Source organism: Staurois parvus, unplaced genomic scaffold (assembly GCF_062004578.1).
Source record: "Staurois parvus isolate SC_StPar_1 unplaced genomic scaffold, SC_StPar_1.0 ptg002851l, whole genome shotgun sequence".
Lineage (NCBI taxonomy): Eukaryota > Metazoa > Chordata > Amphibia > Anura > Ranidae > Staurois > Staurois parvus.
The window spans coordinates 60,820-76,168 of record NW_028320647.1 but is presented as its reverse complement, the minus strand read 5'-3'; the positions used below and the strand labels follow the sequence as shown (position 1 = coordinate 76,168).

The 15,349-nt window shown below is 50.0% G+C and overlaps 1 protein-coding gene across 1 annotated transcript in view; it reads left to right on the top strand.

Moving 5' to 3' along the window:
* The first annotated feature begins 10,023 nt into the window (after window positions 1–10,023).
* Window positions 10,024–15,349, top strand: part of LOC149429035 (V-set domain containing T-cell activation inhibitor 1-like) — a 56,119-nt gene continuing 50,793 nt past the window's right edge. The window contains exon 1 of the mRNA XM_089666808.1: window positions 10,024–10,144. The gene's annotated coding sequence lies outside the window, so the exon portion shown is untranslated. The remainder of the gene's footprint in view (window positions 10,145–15,349) is intronic.

Genomic DNA, 15,349 nt, shown 5'->3' with positions numbered 1-15,349 from the left:
GTCAGTGGGAGGAATAGTGCCCCATCATTGGTGTCAGTGGGAGGAATAGTACCCCATCATTGGTGTCAGTGGGAGGAATAGTACCCCATCATTGGTATCAGTGGGAGGAATAGTGTCCCATCATTGGTGTCAGTGGGAGGAATAGTGCCCCATCATTGGTATCAGTGGGAGGAATAGTGCCCCATCATTGGTGTCAGTGGGAGGAATAGTGCCCCATCATTGGTGTCACCAGCACAAACATCATGGTGTCAGTGAGAGCCCCGAGTCCCGTTCTAATGATCGAGACCTTGTACTCCCTGATTTTGGGTCACGTGATCACTGTGAAAGCCTCTGATTGGATATCACAATGATCACTCACTGCGAAGCCCGCCCCACTTGTTTTCTCTCTCTGAGTGGAGGAGAGAAGATACATTGTATATCTCTTTGTCCTTTTAGAGAGAGAAAATAAAAGTGTTTGTAAAAAAAAAATAAATAAAAAAAAAATAATAATAACAATAATAATAATAAATAAGTAAAAATACTTAAAATAATAAAAATAATAAATAAATAATAAATAAATAAAAAAGTAAAAATAATAAAAAAATAAAAACATAATAAAACAAAAATAAAAAATAAATAAATAAGTAAAAATAATAATAATAAAAAATAATAAATAAATACAAATTCCTAGATGAAGAGTTGATCTAGGTCAGTGCCTGTGTTAGGGTCAAAGGTCAGGATTAGGGATCAGGGTCCGAATTTTTTTTTTTTTGTCAACATTTTTTTCTTTTCAATTTTTAAATTAGTATTAGTGTCAGTTAGTGGCTAGATAAAAAAAAAGCGAAATGTGCGCTATTGTTCCGGGGCCGCACTCCGGGTACAAACAACAACAAACATACACGTTTGGTATCGCTGTGATTGTCAGGAGCAGCAGAAATTATTTTGGGTTCTTTTGCTGGTTGGTTATTGTAGTTGCAAAAAATATACGACAAGAGGTCCTCTTGGTAGTCATGGCGGGTGATTGGTCCAGGAAAGATTTGTCCGGGAACGGATTAGGGTGCTGAATGTTGTATACGGTGAGGTTTCTCTTGTTTCCTCTTCCCACAGATGATCCAACTCACCCGTACAAGCCAGGAGATCGGGAAGTGGTGGAGTTCCAGCGGAGGTGGGAGCGGGTACCTGCCAAATTCACTCCCCAAAGGTACCAATCCTCAATGAGGATCTGGGGACAAAGACTTAGAGGGTCTTCCCCTGTTGGGTGGAGCTACGCTTGAAGGAACTTCACAGATACAATCCTCAATGAGGAGCGTGGGACAAAGACCTAAAGAGGACCGTCCCCTTCTGGGTGGAGCTTCACTTGAAGGAACTTCACAGACTTGAAGGAACTTCACAGACACAACCCTCAATGAGGAGCGGGGGACAAAGACCTAAAGAGGGTCTTCCCCTTTTGGGTGGAGCTTCACTTGAAGGAACTTCAGATACAATCCTCAATGAGGAGCGGGGGACAAAGACCTAAAGAGGGTCTTCCCCTTTTGGGTGGAGCTTCACTTGAAGGAACTTCAGATACAATCCTCAATGAGGAGCGGGGGACAAAGACTTATAGAGGGTCTTCCCCTTTTGGGTGGAGCTACGCTTGAAGGAACTTTACAGATACAATCCTCTACAAGGAGCAGGGGAAAAATACTTAGAGGGTCTTCCCCTGTTGGGTGGAGCTTCACTTGAAGGAACTTCAGATACAATCCTCAATGAGGAGCGGGGGACAAAGACTTATAGAGGGTCTTCCCCTTTTGGGTGGAGCTTCACTTGAAGGAACTTCAGATACAATACTCAATGAGGAGCGGGGGACAAAGACTTATAGAGGGTCTTCCCCTTTTGGGTGGAGCTACGCTTGAAGGAACTTTACAGATACAATCCTCTACAAGGAGCAGGGGAAAAATACTTAGAGGGTCTTCCCCTGTTGGGTGGAGCTTCACTTGAAGGAACTTCAGATACAATCCTCAATGAGGAGCGGGGGACAAAGACTTATAGAGGGTCTTCCCCTTTTGGGTGGAGCTTTGCTTGAAGGAACTTCACAGATACAATCCTCTACAAGGAGCGGGGGAAAAAGACTTAGAGGGTCTTCCCCTGTTGGGTGGAGCTTCACTTGAAGGAACTTCAGATACAATCCTCAATGAGGAGCGGGGGACAAAGACTTAAAGAGGGTCTTCCCCTTTTGGGTGGAACTCCACTTGAAGGAACTTCACAGACACAATCCTCAATGAGGAGCGGGGGACAAAGACCTAAAGAGGGTCTTCCCCTTTTGGGTGGAGCTTCGCTTGAAGGAACTTCAGATACAATCCTCAATCAGGAGCAGGGAAAAAGACCTAAAGAGGGTCTTCCCCTTTTGGGTGGAACTCCACTTGAAGGAACTTCACAGACACAATCCTCAATGAGGAGCTGGGGACAAAGACTTAAAGAGGGTCTTCCCCTGTTGGGTGGAGCTCTGCTTGAAGGAACTTCACAGACACAAGACCGCAGATCCGCCCTACGGAGAACCCACCATAGTGAGGGCTGTGATGAGAACCTCAGTTCTGATTGGTGACTCCAATGTCTTCTAGCTTCTAGAGCAAAGAGGATCCCGGAACCACCAAAGAACGAGGAGCAACAGACGGAACAAGGAAAGGAGACGGACCTATCAACACCCTCCAATCTTCAGGGTGCTGCTTCCTCCAGAGACGGCCTGGAAGAACTTTCTTCTGATTGGTTGTCTCTCAGTGATAACTCTTTCAGTTAGTCACGGCTACCATCATCTACATGAAGGGCCACCAATCTGTGGCCACAACCAGAAGACCGGGAATGGCTGAACTAATAAAGAGCAGAAGAGATGATTGACTGAAGATATGTCACAGCTGAACTTTACATGTCGGTATGCCAAGCCCTCGGGTATCAAGAGTTGTTGGGTTTGTAGGCTCCGCCCCAAAACCACGAACATTCCATTGTATGCTGCACCAAAGAATGTTGTGGATGTTTATTGGTCATCTGAGGATCATCCTCACCAATGTGACTACAAGGTGGACATTTGAGGTGTTGGTGGTGATGGAACCTGAATGGTGTTCCAATTTAGGCAACAAAAGAAATGAAGGAAAGAATTTAGCGGCGAGTCTAAACGTTCCGTCACCGGGGGCGGGGCCTGAGGATGGAGACTTTGTACAATTAATGCCACTAACAAACAAATACATAGAAAACATAACTAGAGGTGGGGGAGGGGTGGAATGTTGGACTTGAATGTTGCATTGAGGAGACGGAGGCTCATGAATGAAATGAATATAGAAGGAATGGGAGCAGCATTGACCGGGCTGTGTGATTCTACTGCTGACCATGGAACACGTCTGCTGAGATCCCAGACTGCTATGAAGTCATTGAGAATCATAGAGAGCAGGTAAATGCTCTACAAGCTGGAGCTCCATCCATAGCTGAGGATGGCTGGAACCCTTTTATAGAGATGGGAAGTTTTGGAGATTTTTTTTGGATGGTTTCAGAAAGTAGGCGTGCTGATTATGTTGTTTTTTTACTAATATTTATGTTCTGTGTTGTTGCTAATCTTTCACGTGTGTTTGTGACAAGTTTTTAACCGCTTCCCGCCCTCCTTATAGAAGATATACTGCTACAGGGCGGCACGGATGCGCAAAATCACATATATATTCATGATTTCGCATTTTTGGGTAGGGGGCGAGCCTACCCACACCGCCATTCGCAGCTGTCAATCATGGGTCCCGGCCAATGATTACTCGCTGTTGCCCAGCGATTGCCGGGGATCTCTGACGGGGAGGAGAACTCTTTGTAAAAACAAAACAGTCCTCCTCCCTGTCGGCTCGGGCACACTGCACAGCACAGCCATCCAGAGCAGTGTGAGTACAGTGAAGCACACAGACCCCACCCCCTAGTAAAACACTCCCAGCACACAGTTAACCCTTTGATGGCCTCATATGTTAACCCCTTCCTGCCCAGTGCCATTAGTACAGTGTTGGTGCTTTTTATTAGCACTGATCACTGTATTGGTGTCACTGGGGATGTTAGTGACACTGAGTCAGCCCCCCCCCCCAGTGTAAGAATGCCCATCGCAGTCCCGCTATAAGTCGCTGATCGCCTCCATTACTAGTAAAAATAAAAATCCCCATATGTATACCGCCATTTGTAGACGCTATAACTTTCACGTAAACCAATTAACGTACACGTATCGGGATTTTTTTTTTCAGCGAAGACACGGAGCAGAATACATTTTGGCCGAAATTTGATTTCTTACATTTTTTTTACTGGACGTGTTTTATAGCAAAAAGTCCAAAAATATTGTTTTTTTTCTAAAAATTGTCTGTCTTTTTTTTATAGCGTAAAAAAAAATAACGCGCAGGGGATCAAATACCACCAAAAGAAAGTTCAATTAGAGGGGAAAAAAGGCCGTAAATTTCATTTGGGTGCGGCGTTGCACGACCGCGCAATTGTCAGTTAAAGTAACTAAGCGCCGTAACGCAAAAAATTGCCTGGCCAGGAAGGGGGGAGGGGGGTATCCTCAGGAGGGGGGGAGGGAATCCTCTGGAGGGGGAGGGGTTAAACCAAACCTTCATCTATTAACACTTTAGCTGCCAGTGCAGGTTTTTTCATTATTTTATGCACACGTTAAAGTGGTTGTAAGCCCTCCATATCCCCAGTGCAGTGATTGGCACAGAGATGAAACAAATCCCCCTACATAAGTTGCACCTATTTATCTTCTCTTCTTTACATCTGTTCAATGCCTCTTTATCAGTGCCCATCAGTGCAAGTTATCAGTACCCATCAGTGCCGCCTCATCAGTGCCCATCAGTACAGCCTCATCAGTGCCCATCAGTACAGCCTCATCAGTGCCCATCAGTGCAGCCTCATCAGTGCCCATCAGTACAGCCTCATCAGTGCCCATCAGTACAGCCTCATCAGTGCAGCCTCATCAGTGCCCATCAGTACAGCCTCATCAGTGCAGCCTCATCAATGCCCATCAATGCAGCCTATCAGTACCCATCAGTGCAGCCTCTTCAGTGCAGCCTCATCAGTGCCCATCAGTGCAGCCTCATCAGTGCCCACCAGTACAGCCTCATCAGTGCAGCCTCATCAGTGCCCATCAGTACAGCCTCATCAGTGCAGCCTCATCAGTGCCCATCAGTACAGCCTCATCAGTGCCCATCAGTGCAGCCTCATCAGTACAGCCTCATCAGTGCCGATCAGTGCAGCCTCATCAGTGCAGCCTCATCAGTGCCCATCAGTACAGCCTCATCAGTACAGCCTCATCAGTGCCTATCAGTGCAGCCTCATCAGTGCCCATCAATGCAGCCTCATCAGTGCAGCCTCATCAGTGCCCATCAGTACAGCCTCATCAGTACAGCCTCATCAGTGCCTATCAGTGCAGCCTCATCAGTGCCCATCAATGCAGCCTCATCAGTGCAGCCTCATCAGTGCCGATCAGTGCAGCCTCATCAGTGCAGCCTCATCAGTGCCCATCAGTGCAGCCTCATCAGTGCCCATCAGTGCAGCCTCATCAGTGCCCATCAGTGCAGCCTCATCAGTGCCCATCAGTGCAGCCTCATCAGTGCCCATCAGTGCAGCCTCATCAGTGCCCATCAGTGCAGCCTCATCAGCACATATTAGTGTAGAAAAATTACTTATTTGCAAAATGTTATAACAGAAACGAAAAGAGAGGTTTTTTTTTTCCGTTCAAAAATTTCAGTCTTTTTTCATTTGTTTACCAAAAATACCCCCCCCCCCCGTGGTGATTGAATACCACCAAAACAAAGCTCTATTTGTGTGAAACAAAATGATACAAATATGAGAACAATGTCGCATGACCGCGCAATTGTCATTCAAAGTGCGACAGCGCTGTAAGCTGAAAATTGGCCTGGGGGGGAAGGGAAGGGGAGGAGAGACCGGTAGGTGAGGGGTTAAAGCCTGATAAAGCAGATTTCCACCCAAAAGCAGAAGCTCCGTTTATCTGCCTCCTCCCCCCCCCCCTCCACTGCCACATTTGGCATCTTTTTTTGGGGGGGAGGGGGTACCTGGTTTTCACAGGTACCAGCTTCCACTTTCAGCTCAGTCCACCATGGCGAACCGAGCTGGAAGATCGCCCCCCCCCCCTCTTTCCAAGGTCCACTTCCAAAGACTGCAGCCCATTCACAAAGCGCAGCCGCAAGGCTTCACTGCCAGTTTCCCTTAGTCAAGATGGCGGCGCCAGCACCCGGCACCCCTTGGGGGGAGGACACCGCTGGGTCCCTGGACAGGTAAGTGCCCTAATATTAATAGTCAGCAGTCACAGTATTTGTAGCTGCTGATTGTTAGTTTTTTCTTTTTTTTTAGGGCGAGAACTCAATTAAGGAAACAAAAATGTCACCAGACAGGTTTTTGTTTTTATGCAGAAAGGGAAATTCTCTCTTTAGAGATTTTCTCTCACTTCCTGGAGGGTCTCAGGGACAAGAAGTGAAGGAAAATCTTCCGTCTCAAATGCTGCTTTATGTATTGCCCTTCCTACACCCAGTCTGTCTGGCGGTTTGGTCACTTGCTAGCTTGGCACCATCCACAGGCAGCGTAACTCTTCGATGAGACACAGAAGTTGAATCCGACACGATTTGAATTCAGCTGATTGCAGTACAGAGGATGTATTTCACGTCTCAGGTGTAAGAAGACAATGACTTTCCTAAGCCCTGTCTCTGTGTAGCACCCTCCTCGTTCAGCTAGGGGGAGCTAGATGGTTAGACAGGAGCTGATTGGCTGGTGTAATAGCCGGAGGGGTCAAATTGTGGTCAGGGCTGACAGACTCTGCAGGCTCTGAGGCTTTTGGAGGAGGGCCTTGGAGGCAGTGGCTGGCTAAGGGACCTCAACCAATCCGCAACAGAAGGCTTGGCAATGGGCTGGGACTCCCTTAAAAGTGTTTGGAGCGTGCTCAGTGGCAGGAGAGTCGGGTGGAAGAGGAAGAGAGAGCAAGATATGAGGCTGGAGGAGGAAGGAGGATGCCAGGAGGCCTAGTGGGATGGGGTCTGCCTGTGAGTCTGGAGCTGGAATGGGAGAAAGCTGAGAACTGATTGGTCCATGAGAGAGGACCACCTGTAGGGCAGGGAAGGAGCGGCCCAGCTGATTGGCCTGGTAGCAGCAGCCAACCCCCAAGCTGTACAGGAGAGGATCTGAGTGAGTACACCCCCCCCCCCCCGGGCTGAATGGGGGATGGAGCACTCTGGTGGGAAACCAGATTAGCCCCCTACTAGTGACTGTGCACCTACTTAAAGGGGCAGGAGCCAGATCCCCTGCTCAGGACGATCCCTAACCCATTGGGTGAGCAGGGGGTCTGGGGGGTGTACATCAGGGAGACTCTGGCTACCTCCCCAACAAAGACTTCACTGGAGGAGAGAAGATTGTGAATCGTTCTAAGAAGTTTGTCCTCAGTTATCGGTTCCCTTGGGCATCCTGTACCCCCCCCCCCCCCCCAGGGGCGGACTCACCATTTGGAAACTCGGGCCCTGCCCAAGGGCCCGGGGTCAGTAGGGGCCCCATGAGATGCCCCTGGTACCTTTTTCATAGGCTTTTTTGAGTTTGGGCAAGGACACAGGGGCCCCCTGATCCCCTATTGCCTGGGGCCCCATGAGATGTCAGTCCGCCCCTGCCCCCCCCCACCTTTTCCCTATCCCAGTTGAATCCCCTCAATAAAATACAAAACAAAAAGCTGAAGGACTGGTTTACTGACTCTGGATGCAAGCAAGTGTGGAAGATGCAGATTGCCTGGCTGTGCAGGACTCTAGGAGGACCCAGATTCATCGACAACCCCTATGGGGGTAGCTGTACATCTGCAAAGTACTACCACTGACTGGGGGGACATGGATGAAACCAAGGCCAGATCTAGGGGGGTGCTGGGGTAGGCTGTGCCCCCCCCAGGTCTCTGAGAGTGTATCCACTACTAATCCATGAACCAGTCTGATGCAGACCGTTGATGTAAGGGGGCACTCCGATGGGGACACCTGATGTAAGGGGGACTCTGATGGTGACACCTGATGTAAGGGGGACTCTGATGGTGACACCTGATGTAAGGGGGACTCTGATGGGGATATCTGATGTAAGGGGGACTCTGATGGGGACACCTGATGTAAGGGGGACTCTGATGGGGATATCTGATGTAAGGGGGACTCTGATGGGGACTTCTGATGTAAGGGGGACTCTGATGGGGATATCTGATGTAAGGGGGTCTCTGATGGGGACACCTGATGTAAGGGGGCACTCTGATGGTGACACCTGATGTAAGGGGGACTCTGATGGTGACACCTGATGTAAGGGGGACTCTGATGGGGACACCTGATATAAGGGGGACTCTGATGGTGACACCTGATGTAAGGGGGACTCTGGTGGGGATATCTGATGTAAGGGGGAACTCTGATGGGGACACCTGATGTAAAGGGAAACTCTGGTGGGGACACCTGATGTATGGGGGCACTCCAATCGGGACACCTTATGCAAGGGGGCACTCTGATGGGGATATCTGATGTAAGGGGGACTCTGATTGGGACACCTGATGTAAGGGGGCACTCTGATGGTGACACCTGATGCAAGGGGGCACTCTGATGGGGACACCTGATGTTAGGGGGCACTCTAATGGGGACACCTGATGTAAGGGGGCACTCTGATGAGGGATGGGGACACCTGATGTAAGGGGGCACTCTGATGAGGGATGGGGACACCTGATGTAAGGGGGCAGGCACTCTGATGGGGACAATGATGTAAGGGGGGACTCTGATGGTGACACCTGATGTAAGGGGGCACTCTAATGGGGGAACCTGATATAAAGGAGACCTCTGATAGGGCCACTAATACATACCAGTGTTTCCCAAGTTGTGACACCGTATGACAGACCTTCAGTGACTCACACAGTGTTGACATTACTCCCCCTGACTTTTTTTTACTGAACCCCCAGATCAGATTGGCTAGATCCGGCCATGGATGAAGGAGGGGGGATCTCGCTGGGATTGAACTAACTAGCACTAAACAAAAGAGGGAGAAACCAGAATCCCCTCTGTAATGGCATTGTAGGGGCCCACAATCAGCGCTGATACCTGATTACCTGTCCTGGTCATTTCTGTCCGCTCCCAGGTGCTGAATGTGGAGTAAAGAGACCAAGTCAGAACCGCACCGATCGGACCGCTGGAATGGCGGACAATAGGGTGCCACTTACCATGAGATTTGCAAGTCACATGACACGGAAAATCACAAGTCGCACCCGGTGGGTACAACATTTCCCAGTTCCAGTATCACCCCCCTCCCTCCCGGAGTCCTCACCTGATCCAGCTCTGTGCCTGTCTGTAGCAGCTGGACTGGACTGGAAGGGGGGGGGAGTGTCTGGACTGGAAGGGGGGGAAAGCGTCCGGACTGGAAGGGGGGGAAAGCGTCCGGACTGGAAGGGGGGGAAAGTGTCCGGACTGGAAGGGGGTGAAAGTGTCCGGACTGGAAGGGGGTGAAAGTGTCTGGACTGGAAGGGGGGGAAAGCGTCCGGACTGGAAGGGGGGGAAAGCGTCCGGACTGGAAGGGGGGGGAAAGCGTCCGGACTGGAAGGGGGGGAAAGTGTCTGGACTGCAAGGGGTGAAAGTGTCCGGACTGGAAGGGGGGGAAAGCGTCCGGACTGGAAGGGGGGGAAAGTGTCTGGACTGGAAGGGGGGGAAAGTGTCTGGACTGGAAGGGGGGGAAAGTGTCTGGACTGGAAGGGGGGGAAAGTGTCTGGACTGGAAGGGGGGGAAAGTGTCTGGACTGGAAGGGGGGGAAAGTGTCCGGACTGGAAGGGGGGGAAAGCGTCCGGACTGGAAGGGGGGGAAAGTGTCCGGACTGGAAGGGGGGGGGGGGAGTGTCCGGACTGGAAGGGGGGGGGAAAGTGTCCGCACTGGAAGGGGGGGGAGTGTCCGGACTGGAAGGGGGGGGAGTGTCCGGACTGGAAGGGGTTAAGTACCGCCTCCAGACCCTCCCATGTGAATGTAATGCTGAAGGGAAATATGTGACAAGTGAATGCAGAAGAGGAATGTCAGTTGGTCACCCGAGACACAGAAACTGAAACTAACATCTGATATATATATATACACGGAGTGGGGCGGGGAGCTCAGTCCATCTGCAGGTTTTATGTCCAGTCGCACCATTCGGAGGGGTGAGTACACCGTCACGTCTTCCAGGATTCCATGAGGACGTCATGCGAGGATCCATGAACACTACAACTCCTATCTGCTCCTAGAAGCTGATGAGAGATCTCCTGTGTCCGTGCAAAAAGGCCGGAAGGGTTCTTCCATCTCAGCATTCAAAAGCAGAAAAAAAATGTATTTTTGTAGAGTTATTTTTTTTAAGGGGGGGGGGGGAGATTGCCGACAGGAAAAAAAAAAAAAATTGCTGAGCACTCCTAAACTCTCCTAAATGCTTCTAGTAGCTTTTTTCCAGCTTCTCCTCCCTAAGCGGGGGCCGCTGGCATCCTTAACAACCGTTAATAAGCGTTTTTACAGCGAATATCTGGTAGTCAAGGAGCTGGTCGGCGAGCTGGTGTGGCGGTAAAATGTGTTCCCCTGAAGGAGCCGCGTATGTGCCGGGTTCAGGGAGAAGCCGATCTCCGCCTTTAGCGCAGAACTGCCACAGTTACCCCCTTACAGGCTGCACACCGCTGACACTGATCCCGCAGATCACTGTAAGGGATCAGAGAGAGGACAGTGACATTGCGAGAAGTGACATGGGGGGTACAGTGACATCGGGGGGCAGTGACATGGGGGGGTACAGTGACATGGCGAGAAGTGACATGGGGGGTACAATGACATGGGGGGGTACAGTGACATGGCGAGAAGTGACATGGGGGGGTACAATGACATGGGGGGGCAGTGACATGGGGGGGTACAGTGACATGGGGGGGCAGTGACATGGGGGGGTACAGTGACATGGGGGGGCAGTGACATGGGGGGGCAGTGACATGGGGGGTACAGTGACATCGGGGGGTACAGTGACATGGCGAGAAGTGACATGGGGGGTACAGTGACATTGGGGGGCAGTGATATGGGGGGGTACAGTGACATGGCGAGAAGTGACATGGGGGGGTACAGTGACATGGGGGGCACTGACATGGGGGGGTACAGTGACATGGCAAGAAGTGACATGGGGGGGTACAGTGACATGGGGGGCAGTGATATGGGGGGGGTACAGTGACATGGCGAGAAGTGACATGGGGGGTACAGTGACATGGCGAGAAGTGACATGGGGGGGTACAGCGGCATGGGGGGCAGTGACATGGGGGGGTACAGTGACATGGCGAGAAGTAACACGGGGGGGTACAGTGACATGGCAAGAAGTGACATGGGGGGTACAGTGACATGGGGGGGCAGTGACATGGGGGGGCAGTAGCAATGAGCAATGATAGTGTCAGTGACATGGGGGGGAGAGGACAGTGGCAGTGACATGGTAGGGGGCAGTCAGTGAAATGGGGGGGCAGTGACATGGGGAGGACAGTGATAGTGACATCAGGGAGAACAGTCCTCCCTGATGTCAATATCACTGTCCCCCCATTTCACTGACTGCCCCCATGTCACTGCCCCCCCATTCACTAACACTGCCCCCCATGTCACTGCCCCCCCATGTCACTGACTCTGCCCCCCCATATGTCACTGACACTGCTCCCCCCCTTCCTCCATGTGATAAACATTAACCCCTCTCCCTCCAGAGGATTTACCGCCCTTAATGACCACGCCTCTTTTTGCTACTCAGTGCTGCACTACTTCAACTGATAATTGCGCGGTCATGCAACGCTGCACCCCAACAAAATTTACGTCCTTTTTTTCACACAAATAGAGCTTTCTTTCAGTGGTATTTGATCACCTGTGCGCTTTTTATTTTTTGCGCTATAAACAAAAAACGACCAAAAATTTTGAAAAAAAACGATATTTTTTACTTTCAGCTATAAAAAAATATATAGTAAACTCAAAGTAGGTTATAAATTTAGACCAAAATGTATTCTGCTCCATGTTTTTGGTAAAAAAAATCCCAATGCGTGTATATTGATTGCTTTGTGTGATGTTATAGCGTCTACAAACTATGGGATAGATACTGCAATTTACAACATTTTTCTGCTATACAGCGCTGCGCTAGTTTAACGGACAATTGCGCGGTCATGCAATACGGTACATACATGACATTTACATCCTTTTTTTCCCCACAAATTGAGCTTTCTTTCGGTGGTATTTGATCGCCTGTGCGGTTTTTATTTTTTGTGCTATAAAAAAAAAGGCTGACAATTTTGAGGAAAAAAAACTATATTTTGGACTTTTTGCTATAAAACATGTCCAGTAAAAAAAAATTTAAAAATCAAATTTTGTTATAAGTTTCTGCTACAAAACCCCAATACGTGTAAATTAATTGGTTTACGTGAAAGTTATAGCGTTTACAAATGGCGGGAAAGATACTGGGATTTTTAATTTTTTTTTATACTAATAATGGCGGCGATCAGCGACTTATGGTGGGACTGCAGCGGGCATTCTGACACTGGGGGGGGGGGGGGTACTGACTTGGGGTCACTGACATCCCCAGTGACACCAATACAGTGATCAGTACAAAAAAAAAACCACTGACACTGTACTAATGGCACTGGGGAGGAAGGGGTTAAGTTTATTATTCAGGGAAGGGTTATCTGTGTGAGGGGCGTGTTTTACTAGGGGGTGTTTTTATGATTAATCCTAATTAATATTAATATGTGTGATTGGCCTTCAACCAACCAATGATGTCATGGTGTAAGGCGTCATGGTGTGGGGTGTCATGGTGTAAGGCGTCATGGTGTGGGGTGTCATGGTGTAAGGCATCATGGTGTGGGGTTTCATGATGTGGGGTGTCATGGTGTGGGGTGTCATGGTGTGGGGTGTCATGGTGTGGGGCGTCATGGTGTAAGGCGTCATGGTGTGGGGTTTCATGATGTGGGGTGTCATGGTGTGGGGTGTCATGGTGTGGGGTGTCATGGTGTGGGGCGTCATGGTGTAAGGCGTCATGGTGTGGGGTTTCATGGTGTGGGGTGTCATGGTGTGGGGTGTCATGGTGTGGGGTGTCATGGTGTGGGGCGTCATGGTGTAAGGTGTCATGGTGTAAGGTGTCATGGTGTGGGGCGTCCTGGTGTGGGGTGTCATGGTGTGGGGCATCATGGTGTAAGGCGTCCTGGTGTGGGGCGTCATGGTGTAAGGCGTCATGGTGTGGGGCGTCCTGGTGTGGGGTGTCATGGTGTAAGGCGTCATGGTGTGGGTTGTCATGGTGTGGGGTGTCATGGTGTGGGGCGTCATGGTGTAAGGTGTCATGGTGTGGGGCGTCCTGGTGTGGGGCGTCCTGGTGTGGGGCGTCATGGTGTGGGGCGTCATGGTGTGGGGCATCATGGTGTGGGGCGTCATGATGTGGGGTGTCATGGTGTGGGGTGTCATGGTGTGGGGTGTCATGATGTGGGGCCTCATGGTGTAAGGCGTCATGGTGTGGGGTGTCATGATGTGGGGTGTCATGGTGTGGGGTGTCATGGTGTGGGGCGTCATGGTGTAGGGCGTCCTGGTGTGGGATGTCATGGTGTAAGGTGTCATGATGTGGGGTGTCCTGGTGTGGGGTGTCCTGGTGTGGGGTGTCATGGTGTAAGGCGTCATGGTGTGGGGCGTCATGGTGTGGGGTGTCATGGTGTGGGGCGTCCTGGTGTGGGGCGTCATGGTGTGGGGCGTCATGGTGTGGGGTTTCCTGATGTGGGGTGTCATGGTGGGGGGTGTCATGGTGTGGGGTGTCATGGTGTAAGGTGTCATGATGTGTGGTGTCATGGTGTTGGGTGTCATGGTGTGGGGTGTCATGGTGTAAGGTGTCATGATGTGTGGTGTCATGGTGTGGGGTGTCATGGTGGGGGGTGTCATGGTGTGGGGTGTCATGGGAGTCCGTAGTGACCAGAATAGAATCTATTCTAGTAGTATGTGAGTGTATATGATGTACGTTGTATAAGTTGCTGATATTGATACAATATGCAGGTTTTTGGTTAAACGACATTATTGAGACATTTTGCTGTAAAGATCCATTCTTAGTTTGTATTATCGGAGAGATCGGTCACATGACTAGGCTGATGCAACTTCTCCGGCGTATGGAGTCATTATACTGTATATGGTAGAAGGGGATACAAGAGAGCGCACCAACCTTGCGCATTCCCTCAGTAAACAATGAATCATTTTATTGAAGAAATATTCTCACAAGAGTAGCGATAAAACAGGCATAAAATCCCCAGAGTGCACACAGGGTCAAAGGTCAATCCAAAAGGGAGGTACAAGCTAACGCGTTTCAAAGGGTGATCTCTTCTACATCAGAAGGGCTTGGAATGGATGGAGGGGGGGGACCCCACGCCATTTTTTAAATTATTTTTTTAATTGCCGGCAATTCTTTTACATTCATCTGTCAGTGGGGAACCCCGCTGGCAGCTGGAACATGAACACGTGGTTGTCACTACTAAAATACTGCATGACTTCATCAGATAACTCCTGTCGTATTTTAGTAGCATTTACTTTTTTCTGACCCCCGGAATGGATTAATTGGTTTTCAATGCATTTCAATGGGAAATGGCGTTTTGGTTTACGACTTTTTCGCTATACAAAAAGTCCCGCAGAACAAATTACATTTATAAACTGAGGTACACCTGTATAATGTACATTCACACCAGTCCCTAACCCTCGAGGGGCGTACAATCTGAGGTTCCTAACCCTGGAGGGGCGTACAATCTAAGGTCCCTAACCCTCGAGGGGCGTACAATCTAAGGTCCCTAACCCTCGAGAGGCGTACAATCTAAGGTCCCTAACCCTCGAGGGGCGTACAATCTAAGGTCCCTAACCCTCGAGGAGCGTACAATCTAAGGTCCCTAACCCTCGAGGGGCGTACAATCTAAGGTCCCTAACCCTGGAGGGGCGTACAATCTAAGGTCCCTAACCCTCAAGGGGCGTACAATCTAAGGTCCCTAACCCTCGAGGGGGGTACAATCTAAGGTCCCTAACCCTCGAGGGGCGTACAATCTAAGGTCCCTAACCCTCGAGGGGCGTACAATCTAAGGTCCCTAACCCTCGAGGGGCGTACAATCTAAGGTCCCTAACCCTCAAGGGGGGTACAATCTAAGGTCCCTAACCCTCAAGGGGCGTACAATCTAAGGTCCTTAACCCTCAAGGGGCGTACAATCTAAGGTCCCTAACCCTCAAGGGGTGTACAATCTAAGGTCCCTAACCCTCAAGGGGCGTACAATCTAAGGTCCCTAACCCTCAAGGGGGGTACAATCTAAGGTCCCTAACCCTCAAGGGGCGTCCAATCTAAGGTCCCTAACCCTCGAGGAGCGTACAATCTA